General features: G+C 41.3%; 1 non-coding gene across 1 annotated transcript; it reads left to right on the forward strand.

Moving 5' to 3' along the window:
• The first annotated feature begins 13,311 nt into the window (after positions 1-13,311).
• Positions 13,312-13,418, forward strand: LOC118143320 (U6 spliceosomal RNA). Its single transcript, XR_004727547.2, has one exon. It is a non-coding gene; the product is annotated as a U6 spliceosomal RNA (small nuclear RNA).
• Positions 13,419-15,121: the final 1,703 nt, after the last annotated feature.

Consider the following 15,121-nt stretch of genomic DNA (forward strand, 5'->3'; position numbering starts at 1 on the left):
TGAACAAGTCCCAAACCCATGGATTCTTCACTAATCCCCAGCCCAACTCTTTCTTCTGACTTCTTTTACTCTAAGAACATCACTTTTTCTCTGGCATTTAAGATGGTAACTTTGGAGGCTCATTTTCCTGTCTACTCTTTTTCCTCCATCAATCATGCCTAATCAATTGCCAAGTCCTATAAATTCCAACTCCACAATGGATCTTGAATTTATTCCCTCTTTCCCAAGAGGTGACACATTTATTCTCATCTTTACCACTCAAATAGTAGCCACTCTACTGCTGACACACATTTTTTCTCTACTTTGGCCATTACATAAGCTCCTGTGCTGTCATCATTCCCTCTAGCCCTTCCTTCACCAGTCTATCCTTTCCAGAGAAATCTTCCCAAAGCATAATTTTTTTTTCACTTTTATATTCAAAACCCATTAACACCAATTTGTTATCTTTCTGAGTTCCATGACAAACCATCACCTTGCCAGTCACGCTAGGCTCTGCATCATACAACTGGTACATACCTTTTCAGCCTGGATTCCACACTAAGACAGACTGGGGTTCAAATCCTGATTTTGCCACTTCCTAATCATGCAACCTTAGGAAAAGTGCTTAATTTCTTCAAGCCTCTTTTTAAAATATTTTGTTATAATGGGGGTGATAATAATATCTATTTGTGGTAGGCTATAGATAACTACGACCCCCTTCACAGCCCCTGCTCACCCAATGTTGGACTGTGATTTCCCACCCCTTGAATTTGGGCTGTTTGTGACTTACTTTGGTCAGTATATGTAGAAGTGAACTTCTGCAATTTATGAGCTTAGGCCTCAAGAAGCCTAGGGAATTCTCCTACCCGCTTGAAAACCTGAGACCACCCTGTGAATGAACTCGAGCTAGCCCTCTGGAGTAGCCATGTGGAGGAGCTATGTTTACTCTCCAGCTCCCCAACACTAGAAATATAACTGAGGCCATCTTAGACCATTCTCTCCAGTCAACCAAGCTGACTACAGCTGTAGGAGTGAGCCCAGGCCAGACCAACCAAAGCTCCTCTCAGTTGAGCCAAGCCCACAGATCCTGAGCTAATTTAAGCCACTATGTTTTAAGGTGGTGTTTTATGCAATACAAGTTAACTGATATATTACCTCACAGCATTGCCATGAGTATTAAATGAGACAGTATACATAAAAGTGGTAAAATGGGGTCTGACACAATAATAAATAATAAATAATAAAAGATAGTTATTACTAAATAGCTCATTACACACACATTATGAACCTGTATAACTTGGCTATTCACCGCTATCTGAACTCACTCTGTTCTTTCTTACCTCTGTACTTTGCATATGAATTTTAAGACTGGAGGACTATACATCCCTCTCTCCCTCCAATGTATCTAATCCTACCCATGATTCAAGCCTCATCTGAAATGCCTGCTTCTTTATAAAATCTTTCTTAAATCACTAACTAGATAAGAGATAGCTCATCTCAAATCCCTGCTTCTTTATAAAACCTTTCTGAAATCATTAACTAGATAAGAGTTCTTTAAAGCCAGAACTGGATCTGAATTCTGACTTTTCATTATTGCTTAACCAGTATTGCAAACTTAGTTAATTTTTTTTACTTTCCTTAACCCCACCCTCCACCCCTTTAAAAGGAGTTGTGGTGAGGATTAAATGACAATAGATGGCATGCAGCACTATCTGTCGGATGTGTGATGTTGACTCAACAAATACCAGCTCTTTACCTCTCCCTTTTGCTCCTCCAAATCCCCCAGCTCTCTCTACCCGGCCTTACGGTACATAACATGTTCTGCAAGTGATTATAATTTTGAGTAGTCATTTTATACTCTACTTAGGGAAAAAGTGCTTTATTTATTTTGGAGTTCCATACAGGACCTTATATGGTTATTTTCACATGGCAAACACTCAATAAATATTTATTGCATTGGAATTTTTTAATTGCCAAATTATACAAGCAATGTTAGAAGAGGAAGAGCTCATTTTCACTGGGTGGTCAGGGTAGGATTTATAGAGAACTTAGATTCCAACTCATTTTTTAAAAATAGGAAAGAGGCCCTGTGCAGTGGCTCATGTCTATAATCCTAGAGCTTTGAGGGGCTAAGGCAGAAGGATCACTTAAGCCTAGGAGTGTGAGATTAGCCTGAGCTAGAGTCCAAAAGGGTGAGACCAGCCTGGGCAACATGGCGAAACTTTGTCTCTACAAAAAATACAATAATTAGCCAGACATGATGGCACATGCCTGCAGTCCCAGCTACTTGGGTGGCTGAGGCAGGAAGATCGTTTGAGCATAGGATGTGAAGGTCGCTGTGAGCCCAGATTGCACCATTGCACTCCAGTTTTGGGGACAGAGTAAGACCCTCTCTCAAAAAATTTAAAATATCTTAGAAATTGAAAAAAAGATATTTTTGCCTGTTGATTGTAACTGAAATCACAGACAGCAAACCCCTGGATGAGGGGGACCACTGTCTATATATGTGAATCCCCCCACCACACACACACAATATCTATATTCATTACCGTTTACGAGTTCTTACCAACACTGCAAGTCTAATCCCCTGCAAGAATTATTCTAGCCTTCCCCCTCTTCATAGTCTTCCCTCTTCACCAACAACGAGACACATGGCTCCCATTATCTTCAATATACTTATTGGCTCAATCCCACTGTACAGAACCAATCTCTCTATAACACTAGCTGTCTCCTTGGCTATCTCCCTAGCCCCTACCCCACCAGCTGCCTCCTAAGACACTTCCTCAGTCCTGGGCATGCTTACCAGTCCTCAGCCCCAACCATAATGGCCCCTTCTTGGCTGCCTCCAATAACTATTTAAAAAAAAAAAAAATTGTGTGCAGTGACTCACACCTATTATCTCAGCACTTTGGGAAGCCAAGGCGAGTGGATCATGTGTTCAGGAGATCGAGACCATCCTGGCTAACACAGTGGAACCTCATCTCTACTAAAAATACAATAAAATTAGCAGGGCATGGTGGCATACACCTGTAGTCCCAGCTACTCAGGAGGCTGAGGCAGGAGAATCGCTTGAACCCGGGAGGTGAAGATTTCAGTGAGCTGAAATTGCACCACTGCACTCTAGCCTGAGTGACAAAGACTGTGTCATTATGTCTCAAAAAAAAAAAAAGGGAAGGAAGGAAAGAAAAGGTACTCTCCACTTCTCTTTTTGGATATGTGGCTGCTGTGTATTGAGTACAGGTACTATATACTAAGTGCTCTACATGTACTCTCTCAAATAATCATCATAATTGCTGTCTAAAGTTAATTTCAGTACCCCTATTTTATAGATGAAGGTCCTGAGGCACAGAGAAGTTGATTGGTCAAATAGTAGAGACCTAGGAACTGAACAGAGAAGGCATATGAACCCACGTCCTCTTCAAGTTCAAAGTCTTCACTCCTAATCACTACACTCTATCCCTCGCATTGTCTATACACATATTATTTAAATGTATTAAGAGGAAGTATAAGGTAGAAATTACAATCATAAGCTGTAGAACCAGATTTAAAACTTAGCTCCATGATTTATGTTTGCTCTGGGACCTTGGGAAAGTTACTTAACCTCTCTCTGCCTTCGTTTCATCTGTAAAATAATAGTGATTGTGCCTACCTAGATCACTCAGTGTCTCCTGCAGGAAATTTTAACCACTAGATGAATTTTAAGGATAATGGAATTTAGTGCAAGGGGTTAGGTGCTCATAAAAATTGTTGGAAGGAATGGAAGAAAAAGCTATAGGCTTGGACTCCAGAAGCAATTTTTTTTTTTTTTTTTGAGACAGAGTCTCACTCTGTCGCCAGGCACCAGGCTGAAGTGCAGTGGTAGGATCTCAGCTCACTGCAACTTCTGCCTCCTAGGTTCAAGCAATTCTCCTGTCTCAGCCTCCTGGGTAGCTGGGACTACAGGCACACGCCACCACGCCCAGCTAATTTTTTTGTATTTTTAGTAGAGATGGGATTTCACCATGTTGGCCAGGATGGTCTCGATCTCTTGACCTCATGATCCACCTGCCTCAGCCTCCCAAAGTGCTGGGATTACAGGCTTGAGCCACCAGAAGCAACTTTTTAACATCACCACCCAAGTGTCATAGTTAGAAAGGTGGGCACTCGGGTGGCCCCTACTAGAACAATTGAATTAAAAATACACCACCAGGCTACAATCTAGGAAATTAGTAAGACAGAGATCAGCAAAATTGCTGTTGTCTCCAGCACCAAAAGTTGAAAATTGGACACTCGAATTCTGCTCCTGGAAAACACCATGTCTCTACAAACCCACTGGTCAGCAGAAAAGAGCCAAAAGCAGCATTAGATGCTCCACCTCACTTCCACTTTCCAAATCTCTCTCATGTGTATCTCATTGAAAAAAACAAATTCTTATCCAGAACCTCAGCTGAAGAGATACTTGGAAATGTAGTTTGGTGACTTCATGTCTTTCTATTAGGCTGGTGCAAACATAATTGCCATTTTGCCATTAAAAGCAATTGCAAAAACTGCAATGACTTTTGTGCCAACCTAATACAATGTTAAGGCTTAACAGGTGGTAGAAATGGATGCTCAGTGTCATTGCTCACCTTTATCATCCCTCCCCTCAGAAAAGAGTTGTTAAGGATTAAACAAGTTAATCCCTTCAGTGTCTAATCCAAGATAAACCTAAGTAAATGTTAGATATTAGAATTAATATATAAAAATTTAAGAATGAACTTCTGGTATATGGCCTGCTGTGGGTTTTAAAGTTAACATTGAAGCATTTTAACTAAAGACCTTGGAATACTGCAGATTTCATTTTCTATAGACACATCACCTCAAACTCTTTGGAAACAGACAGTAATAAACTGCCTAGCAGTCATGTGCAGGATGGAAAGGAGAAAGGAAAGAGACTGGGAGATCCGATTCAGGGAAATCAGCTAAGGAACTATTGCAAATGAGTAGGAAGAAATAAAAGATTTCATCCTAGTGAGGGAAGTAGAGATGCAGACAAAAAGACAGGTAATGAGAGCACTGAGTATAAAGAGACAAGAGGATCTAGAAACTTATTAAATACAAGAGTAAGAGAGATGAAAGGCTCAAAAGCACTTCAGTGATTTTCTACCATTTTGGTAGAAGCATGTAACCTTGATGCCAGTTGAGTTCTCCTGGTCCCTTGAGATCAAGATAAGAATGATTCACACACCCATTCTGCTGATCAAGGAAATCCAAAATCCTCTTCCAGTAGTCTCTGAAGTCCTAGGGGAGCTGATGTTCTCTTGAACACTCTTGGCCACCGAGTCCTACGTCTCCTAGACTATTTTATCTATCTCACAACATGGCATTCTGGGCTTAAATGCTGCTCCTTCCATGATGGCTACCAAAACCCCAATCACACCAAGAACTTCGGACATTGCAGACTTTAATAGCAATTTGCAAGAAAATGGGTGCCAGTTGCTGAAACAAGGAATATTTTTTCATCCCATTTTAAAAAGTAAAGCGAAGAGCCTGAGAGTCTGCCCACATGGTCCTGATCCTAAGGTAGCTGGGAAGTTGGGAATGGGGTGACATAAAGACAACAGATGGCTGACAATTACCCTGGGGCTATAGCACCCCAAGATGAAAGTCACCCGCCTGCTCAGGCTGTCTGTTTCTTTTCTTCCTATTTTTCTCTTTTACTTTCTCAAACTATCAAACATGTGCAATGGAAATGAGTTTTGAAGGCAATCTGCCTGTCCACATTTCAAGAAGAAAAGTAGATTCCCACTACATGTTGCAAAGCTCTTAAACTCATACCTCACCTACAGAAGTCCTGGCCTGAAGCAAGGACTGGTAAGGCACACACGGAATCCATCAGATACACACATTTATTCTAAGAGGCTGGCAAAGGGAAAGTGAAGTCAGAGCAGAGCAGGGGAGGGAAGAGGGATTAGCAAAGGGAGTCTGCGGGAGGCAGACTGAAGGGGAAGGAGCTTAAGATCCAAGGTCCTATTGTCAGAGGCTGGGAAGGTGTGATGAAGGGGGCAGAACAAGAGAACAAGAAGGAGATAGGCGTGAAGAGGCATCAGTATGTACCTCATACTAGCCTTCAGGTGAAGATACACAAGGGAGGTAGCAGATGCCCACAGCCCACAGGAAGCTCAGGCCCCAGGGCTAAGTTCCACTTAGGCTTTGAAAAAAAAGGAAATAAAAAGAAAGACCAGGACCCCAAACCTCTGTAAAAATGCTGAGAACAAGGTCAGGCCCCAATGCTGAGTTCTACCTAAGCTTAAAAAAAAAAAAAAAGAAAAAGAAAAAAGTGTTTGGAAAACTCTGCCCCTACCGCGAAAGCTCTCTCTCTCTCTCTTTCCCTCCCCCACAAAGAGGCTCCCTTATCTCTCACTTTACATACCGGCCCTAGCCCTCCCGCCGCCCAGCAGTTCAAACTGACCAACAGTTGCCCACCACCTCGGCTTTTGGCTTTCCCACCCCCCAGCCCTTCAGCCCCCTATAAAACAACCCTGCCCCTCTGAGCGGCGAGGCCATTTTTCCTTTTCGTCCCGGCTGGCCCGCCCAGAGGCTCTTTTCTCTCAATAAAGCCTGAACTTAAGGACTTTCTCCTAGCCTACGGTCTGGTTTCTTTCCCAACGAGCCCAGTCTTCCCGCACAGGGTAGGTCGGTTAAAAAGGAAGAAAGATCAGGGTCTAAAACCTCTGCAAAAATGCTGACGGCCTGGTTTGGCACATCATATCCAAGCCCAGAAAAGTTAACTTTATTCTTTCTAACTTACTCTTAATAATTTCTAAAATATTCTTTCTCCAGAAATGTAGAACTGGCCACCTCCATCCAGTTCTCCCTCTGACCTGATTTAAGCATTCTGTGAATATTAAGACTAGGATAAATGAGACTGTAATTGATTAAACTGATAGTGCATGCAAGAATATTTCTTGGACATTTTATTTCCCAATGTAATATTTTTCAAAATAGGTATTTTTGTGAGTATAAGTCCATCTTTCTGTTGGAAAGGTCCTTTGTTCTGATTTGTTTTGCTTTCAGATTTCTAACAAGCTTGGTGTGCATCATAGTTATCTCCGTGCAGATCGTGTTGAAAACACTTTGATGCTTCTCCCCAGTCCCAAGGTACTCCTGGTAAATACAGAAATCCATTTTTAATACAACATTTGTTGACAATTGCACATGTTTATCAAAAATAAATAAATCTGGGAGGAAATTTGTGAAGGCAGGAGGCTAAGAGTGCAAGGGAAACGAAACAGGCAGAGATAATACATGTGAGAATATCTGCTTCTCTCTTAGCTGGATGTGACCAGAATATTTTTTAGTGGATACCAGAATAATGTTTCTTAGAAAACATTGTCTTCTGAAGTGTAAAGATAAGGAGAAGATAAATGTAACTAAAATGTTGGCCAAAAAAAAGCACCCTATGATCCCGCAAATAAGAAGTGATGAGAAATGGTGGTTTCTGAAAGCCGGAAACTGGAATCACTGAAATAGCTGGAGGAGAAGGTCTTTTTATGGAATACTAAGTAGACTTGCCTCCTTTGGTGTATCATTAGTCATGCCTCTTGGGCCAAGTGAATGTACCAGACTCCTGAGCTGCTTTTCAGACTTCAGTCATAAATGTAGCTACGTTCCGCTTTAGCCAGCGGTGCTCCCCTGCCCAAATCAGTTGTTCTGCCTTGCTTCGCCCCTCCAAACCTTTCTCAGCACTCAAGGCTGAGCTCCCATGCCACTCCTCTGATGGTGCCAGCCTAGATGATCTCTGCCACTTGGAAATCACTTTGGCACAGGGTCTAGGTGGGCATCATTGGGAACTACCAGAGGGTCTGTCTGTCAGATGAATCTCATGGATATAAGGATTAATAACTGAAATCAGAAACAAAAGGCTACAGGCAGCACAATTCTATTCATGTAAAGTTCAAAAGCAGGTAGAATTAATTCATGGTGATAAAAATCGTAATTGCTATTACTAAGGATGAATAACAACTGGAAAGAGGGATGAAGGAGCCTTCTGAAAATGTTCTAGATTTTGAAATGAGTGGTAGCTAAATGAGTGTCAGTGTTTGTAAAACTTTGTTGAGCTGGGGCTGGGTGTCGTGGCTCATGCCTGTAATGGAGACTTGGAGTTCAAGACTAACCTGAGCAATATAGCAAAACCCCATCTCTACAAAAAAATACAAAAATCAACTAGGCATAGTGGCACATGCCTGTAGTCCCAGCTACTTGGGATGCTGAGGTGGGAGGATTGCTTGAGCCCAGGAGTTCGAGGCTCCAGTGAACCATAATTGTGCCACTGCACTCTGGCCTGAGCAGCAGAGCAAGGCCCTGTTTCTTTAAAAAAATCATTGGGTTGTACACTTAAGATTTCAGCATTTTGTGTATGTTATATATCAGATTCTTAAAGTTTTTAAAACCAATGTTATATTGACAATTTAGCAGAGTCTTTAAGAACATGGCTCTAGAGCCAGACAATTTTCGGTTCAAATTCTGTAATTTGCCAGCTAAAAGAACTTGTCCCCATTGCTTCATATCTCTGTCTCTGTTTCCTTACGTGTAAAAGGAGGTAATAGTAATCATCAGGGGTAACTGTAAAGATTAAATGAGTTATATGCAAAATTCTTGGTGTATTGTTTGGCAAACAGTGAAGTATTATGGAAATTGTATCAATTATTAGAGCTTGGCATGGTGGCCAAGTTTGAGATTGCAGTAAGCTATGATCATGCCTGTGAATAGCCACTGCACTCCAGCCTGGGCAACATAGTAAGATCCTTTCTCCATTTTTAATTTTTTTAGATGGAGTCTCACTCTGTCTCCCAGGCTGGAGTACAGTGGCACGATCTTGGCTCACTGCAACCTCTGCCTCCAGGGTTCAAGAGATTCGCCTGCCTCAGCCTCCTGAGTAGCTGGGATTACAGGCACAGGTGTGCCACCACACCTGGCTAATTTTTGTATTTTTAGAATAGACAGGGTTTCACCATGTTGGTCAGGCTGGTCTCAAACTCCTGACCTTGTGATCTGCCTGCCTCGGCTTCCCAAAGTGCTGGGATTATGGGTATGCTACCATGCTTGGCCATGCCTGGCTAATTTTTTGTATTTTTAGTAGATATGGGTTTCTACCCTGTAAACCAGGATGGTCTCGACCTCCTGACCTTGAAATCCACCAGTCTCAGCCTCCCAAAGTGCTGAGATTACAAGCGCAGCCACTGCGCCTGGCCCTGTCTCTATCTTTTAAGAAAAATTATTATACTTGGTACTATTGCTACCACTAAGTTAATCAATTATCAATGAACTATTACTTAATAGAAACATTAATGTGTTCAGAATTATTAATGAATTATTAATTATCTTAAATTATTTCTATTGATACAAGAACGGAAAGAGTTTGGCCAAGCAAATGATATCTTAGAGTGTACATGGATGAGAAATACATAAAACAAGATTTCCTCATACAACATAGATGATGAACATTACCAGCTGATCACAGCATTCTTTCCTGGGGAGTTTAATGACTCAAAAGCCTTCCCAAAATGAACTGCAGATAGCTAACACCAATCAACCAAAGGATAATAGAGCTAAACGTTTAGCCAATTCTGCATTATAATCATCTAAAGGCAAAGACAAGAATAGGCAATATGCAATTAAACATTTGATACGTCTTCTCTGAGGTGGCTCCTATAAGGTATACTCTATACATCATGCAATTAACAACTTTCATTCAAGTATAAAGGAACCAAAGTTGAATGGTACCAGGTTTTCATTAAAATTAACTTGCCAAGTAGATAGTAACAGCAGGCTCATTGGCAACCAGAGCCTTGGATCTAGGGCAAAGAGCTGGGGTGGTTTGGAAAAGCTAAGCAGGGCTTGCCAGGAAAAAGAAGCCTATACAGAGCAGAACCTGGAAAACAACAGGCAAAGCAAAACTGCAAGTCCAGAGCAGCATTAGGCAAGGATAAGACCACCAAGTGAAGGTCAATTTCAGGCTACTGTCAGAATACATAGTTAAGCCCAAGTCAAGGCATACCAGAGAAGCAGAGTCAAGATAGTCGTTAGGCCAAACTTAGTGAGACAGGTGGCAGTCAGGAAAACACACATTTGGAGGGGCTGGCTAAGGCGGACCTAAGAGGTTTGAGACACCTGCTAAACATCCAAGTAGAAATGCCAAGTAGACTTGGATATTCAAGACTGAGAAGGCTGGAACTAGAGAAGGGAAGTAAGACCTATGATGTAATATGTAAAGGTATCATGTGGAATAAGATACCCTAGAAAGTAGAGAAGTCCAAGGACTGAGACCCAGGGCCCTTCAATGTTTCAAGGTCAAGAAGAGAAGAAAAACTAGAGGACACTGAATAAGAGAAGAGGCAGAGCCACCAAATAAAAGCAGTAGATGATCCCAAAGTGAAGAAAATGCTCTCAGAAAGTGTTTTGAGTGGTATCAACAGGTTTATAAGATAAGGGCTGAACATTCGCCACTGGATATTGCAAGATAGGGGTCACTAATCACCTCGACAAGAGCATTATCAGTGGAATAGTGACTACAAAGGCTTGGTTAAGAGTGGGTTAAGGAGAGATCTGGAGTTGTTAAAATTAGAAGAGATAAAACGTTAGAAGAGTTCTGTGAACTGTAAAATGCCATGCATACAATGATAATTTTGTCACAACTGATTATTATGGTGAAAATTAACCTTAACACTAAAGACTTGTTGGTGTAGATAAGTGACTGCTTGGAAGATAAAGATGATCAGCTGATGACAGACAGATGGTTTCAGAGTCAGTGTCTTAAGAACACATTAAGGGTGAAAAAACAGTTTTTCTCCCTCTGTTCCAAATCTTTTTAGGAAGTAGCTAGGAGTGTTTGACAAATGCAATAAGAAAAGCAGATCTTCAAAATGGAGTCCATGCATAAGTGAATGTAGTATTTGTATATTTGTAGGTCCAAGTATACATTTAAGCAATAATTTGTTATCTTCAAACATTACAATTTGGCTAATTAGAAAACCGCGGAGACTTCCATTTGCTGTGGATAGTAAATTTGATTATCTAGCAATTGCTAGGGAAAAGTGAATTGTGGATTCCTATCTGTCCATCCAAGTCATTTACTAAAATATTATTGTATGCCTACTACAGGTAAGGCTCTCTGAGACATACCCTGCTAGTAAACATAGCCAAGTTAAACACTTTGTTGCACAAAACTCGGAGTATAGGAGAGGCTTGAAAATTTTAAATTAACTCGGATTAATTTAAAGTTATTCAGTAGCCTTAATCCCACAAGGCAAAAGGAAAATTTTACTTAAATGCATATATCAATAGTGTATTTTTCCATTAAATTAGTCTCTTTAGTTTAAATCTACTCTTTTCCGGGTAAATATTCACCACTCAGAGGTATTCTTTTTTGACCTCTTCTTCCAGGGTTACCTGGTTGAAGGATAGCCTGCCTGTTCTCTTGGTGATAAAAGGGTACTTGGTCCCCATCCTGTCCCGTGGGTCTTTGATAGCCTCTGACATGGTGCAACTGTTCTTCTCTTGTCCCTGGCATCTGGCCTGTACCCACTGCTACAGTTTTCAGCTGAAGAAACATCTGGCATATTCTGTGATAGCTCTAGCTGCTGGTGTCTTCATGTGTTCATGTCTCTGATGCTGGTGGCCTCTTGCTTCCAGCTGTATCAGATGATACATTTTCAAGTACCCTCTTGGGACTTTCTTCTTATCCTTTAGGCATTAGGAATTCCACAGAGGCAGAACCAGGGAGCTTCTGATTCCTAGTGCAGGTCCATCCAACAAGATTGTGGGGAGATGGTGGACATCCTTCCTGCTTTCTCCCACAGCATTTTCTGGGTCCACAGGAAGCCTAGGAATTCTCTCCTTGCCAACCAGGGCTTCTTATGAAGCAAGGGAGATCACTCGTCTCCCACCTTGCTATGCCTCTCTGTCATCTCTGCCTTACAGCTTGGTAGTGCTGTCTTCAAGGCAGAGCTACTTACCAGAGAAGCAAGGACAAGTGTCACAGCTCCATGTCTCCTCAAACTTATCTTCACTTAATGTTCCAGTGACACTCCACCCTCACCCTCGGGGGTTTTAGGTCATAGAAGACAGCCAGGCACATGTGTCTCATCTCCTTTCCTTACCTTCTCTCCTCTCCAAAGCCCTACTTTTGGAGTCAAAGAGCTATCTTTTTCTTTTCTTCCCATCTGAAAGGACTTTCCCCTACATCATATTCTCCTCTTCCACAAGGTAATTTATTTGTTCATTTTCCTGACGCCAGAATGGCAAAAGAAAACTGGAAAACCAGTTGGGAGTGGTGGCTCTTGCCTGTAATCCCAGCATTTTGGGAGGCTGAGGCAGGTGGATCAGTTGAGGTCAAGAGTTTGAGACCAGCCTGGCCAACATGATAAAACCCCATGTCTACTAAAAATACAAAAAATTAGCCAGGCGTGGTAGTGGGTGCCTGTAATACTAGCTACTAGGAAGGTTAAGACAGGCGATCGCTTGAACCAGGGAGGCGGAGGTTGCAACAAGCCAAGATAGTGCCATTGCACTCTAGCCTGGGCAACAAGAGTGAAACTCTGTCTAAAAAAAAGAAAGAAAGAAAACCAAGGAGTAGAACCCACTGGAAAGTATTTTTAGAAAACACCATAACTGTTTCAAAAGAACTGAGTATATTAGAGACTGCTTGTTATTAGAAATTTTGCAGACTAATTGGAGAAATAAGACAATATATAAAAAATAAAATAATACACAAGCTACTGCCTTACTGCAGATGTTATCATCTGTCCAGAGGCCAGCTCAGCTGGTTGGAGAGCTGAGCTATACAGAAGGCAGCAGGGAAGCCTGAATTAGCACCAGTGTGGAAGGCTAGGCTAACATCAGGAGTGGGTGGGAATCAGTAAGTTAGCAAAATGCCTCCACAGAGCACTCTTGGCAGCATTATATTGAGTTGATTCTTTTTTTCTTCCTGAGTTGTGCTACTATGAGCAAAAAGAATTTTGGACAGACTGTCATTTTACAAACTCATAGACTTGAACTGACTCTAGCCTTAATGGAAAATACTCCTTATTTATTCACATCTTACTTTCAGCTGAAATGTTAACAAGTACAGGACACATTCTTCACTAGTATTCCAGAAAGGAACTTCAACTGTCAAGGTCAATTTGGACTTTTCCCTATGAAGGAATGTCCTTGTACAAAGCTATGTGTCTATGGCTTATATTTCAGTCACTCTTCCTTAGATATTTGTTAGTATGGTAAATGCAGTAACAGATATAAGCAAAGCAATTATATTTTCTTACTTTGATGACATACATTAATTCTTCTGTCTTTATTCTTTAATTTCACGAACTCGTGCTTGCTTCGGCAGCACATTTACTAAAATTGGAATGATACAGAGAAGATTAGCATGGCCCCTGCACAAGGATGACACGCAAATTCGTGAAGCGTTCCATATTTTTTGACAAAGGGCTGATATCCAGAATTTACAAAGAACTCAAACAGATTTACAGAAAAAAAACAAACAAGCCTATTCAAAAATGGGCAAAGGATATGAATAGACACTTTACAAAAGAAGACATATATGAGGCCAACAATCATATGAAAAAATGCTCATCGTCACTGGTCATCAGAGAGATGCAAATCAAAACCACATTGAGATACCTTCTCACACCAGTTAGAATGGTGATCATTAAAAAATCTGGAGACAACAGATGCTGGAGAGGATGTGGAGAAAAAGGAACACTTTTACACTGTTGGTGGGAGTGTAAATTAGTTCAACCATTGTGGAAGACAGTGTGGCGATTCCTCAAGGCCTTAGAAATAGGAATTCCATTTGACCCAGCAATCCCATTACTGGGTATATATCCAAAGGACTATAAATCGTTCTACTATAAGGACACATGCACACGAATGTTCATTGCAGCACTGTTTACAATAGCAAAGACCTGGAACCAACCCAAATGCCCATTGATGATAGACTGGATTGGGAAAATGTGGCACATATACACCATGGAATATTATGCAGCAATCAGAAATGATGAGTTCGTGTCATTTGTAGGGACATGGCTGAATCTGGAGAACATCATTCTCAGCAAACTGACACAAGAACAAAAAATGAAATACCACATATTCTCACTCATAGGCGGGTGATGAAAAATGAGAACACATGGACACAGGGAGGGGAGTACTAAACACTGGGGTCTACTGGAGGGGAAAGGGGGGTCAGTGGCGCGGGGAGCTGGGGAGGGATAGCCTGGGGAGAAATGCCAAATGTGGGTGAAGGAGAGAAAGGAAGCAAAACACACTGCCATGTGTGTACCTATGCAACTGTCTTGCATGTTCTGCACATGTACCCCAAAACCTAAAATGCAATAAAAAATTAAAAGAAAAAAAATTTGTGAGTTCAGTTAATATAATGGCAAAAGGGGGAAAAAAGACATACATGTCTATTTATATACATAGTATGCATATAATATGTATGTCTGTGTATATTTATATGCAAACATAGCATAATTAATGTTGACATAAAATATATATATGTAGTTAAATATGTGTGCATCTATAGATTGTGTCAATGTAAAAGTACTGAAGTACATAATGAGGTATAAGCTACAGACCCCCATTTGATACAAATGAAATGTTTCATGTCTTTGCACCTTTGCATAGATTGCTTCCTTCAGCCTGAAATGTCCTTTGAATCCCCTTCACCTCCCAAACTCCTTAGTCTTCAAGAACCAGCTCAAGATTCACTTCTTCATTATGCTGTTATTGTGATAGATTTCACCAAATTATTTCCTTTTTGGGTGGGGTGGATGGAGTCTCACTCTGTTGCCCAGGCTGGAGTACAGTGATGCAGTCTCAGCTCACTGCTACCTCCCGGATTCAAACAATTCTCCTGCCTCAGTCTCCTGAGTAGCTGGAATAACAGGTGCTTGCCACCATGCCTGGCTAAGCGGTTGTATTTGTAGTACAGACAACGTTACACCATGTTTGTCAAGCTGGTCTTGAAGTCCTGACCTCATGATCCACCCACCTCAGCCTCCCAAAGTGGTGGGATTACAGGTGTGAGCCACTGTGCCCAGCCATTAAATTATTTCTTATATGTATGCTTCTATTATTGTATATTCCTGTCTCCTCTCCTAGACAATGAGCTCTTTGAGTA

The sequence above is a fragment of the Callithrix jacchus genome, chromosome 7, assembly GCF_049354715.1.
Source record: "Callithrix jacchus isolate 240 chromosome 7, calJac240_pri, whole genome shotgun sequence".
In the NCBI taxonomy this organism is placed as follows: Eukaryota; Metazoa; Chordata; class Mammalia; order Primates; family Cebidae; genus Callithrix; species Callithrix jacchus.